The sequence below is a fragment of the Penaeus monodon genome, chromosome 24 (genome assembly GCF_015228065.2).
Source record: "Penaeus monodon isolate SGIC_2016 chromosome 24, NSTDA_Pmon_1, whole genome shotgun sequence".
NCBI classification, from domain to species: domain Eukaryota; kingdom Metazoa; phylum Arthropoda; class Malacostraca; order Decapoda; family Penaeidae; genus Penaeus; species Penaeus monodon.
The window spans coordinates 25,327,767-25,328,694 of NC_051409.1; the positions used below are offsets into that span (position 1 = coordinate 25,327,767).

General features: G+C 34.3%; 1 protein-coding gene across 1 annotated transcript in view; it reads left to right on the forward strand.

Annotated features, from left to right (window-relative positions):
- LOC119588669 (uncharacterized histidine-rich protein DDB_G0274557-like) overlaps window positions 1-928 on the forward strand; it is a 10,847-nt gene that overhangs the window by 1,042 nt on the left and 8,877 nt on the right. The window lies entirely within an intron of this gene.

Sequence of the window (928 nt, forward strand, 5' to 3'; positions counted from 1 at the left end):
TCAACTGATGACAAAGTCATCTCTCAAATTTGCTAATCCATACGATTTTCACTTAAAAAAATAAATCAATAAGATTTGAGGTAAACATGGGGAATATAAGGCTTTGATTAATGAAAAGATTATTTGACAGTATTAATATTTCATTGTGTTTATTTTGCAGAGAAGAAAGGTCATTCAAATAACTGAATAATGTAGGAATTATTTCCTTGAATAATATTGAAAAGAAAACAAACTAATGTTAAAAACACAACACATTTATTTTTGGATTCATAAATGTTAAATCTTGGCTAATTAACATCATGATCTGTATTCACTTCGATGTAAAATTTTCATAAGATTGATTCACTCATTTGAGAGCATCAACTTTACTGTTGCTTAAACAAAATATAACCAAGAAAAAAGTATATTATCTCCGAGGGAAAACATGACAATTCATGGTAAGGAAATATTTGCGGTAAATTCGTTGCAGAAAAACACAAAATAGCATTCAACCGTAGATTGCATTAGCAACTTGGGGTGGGTCGCTTTTTAATGCGAATTTTATGTCAGCGAGAGAATTAATGTCGGTATTACCTCCTCCAGGATGATGTCGACAGAAAAATAAATGGTTTCCACCTGTCTTGTACTCCCGTGAGGCGAGGTGGGTAGACGCTTATGTGCAGCAACGAATTCGAGAGTGGATCACAGTGTAAAGTGTAAAATCAAAAGTTTAAGATGGACATTCATATGAACCTTCCGTATGTATAGAAGAGAAGTATGATGTTAAGTAACGTTAGCGTTAGAGGTAGGATATCTGTTTGAATTTGTTTCTGTTTGCTAGCAAATCGATATCAATATCTTGCAGCCAAGAATAAAACTCAGGGACCAGCGACGCCTGTCGTAAGGACTAATTCTTTAACAAGGCTCCATGTCTGGAAGGGCAGGACAC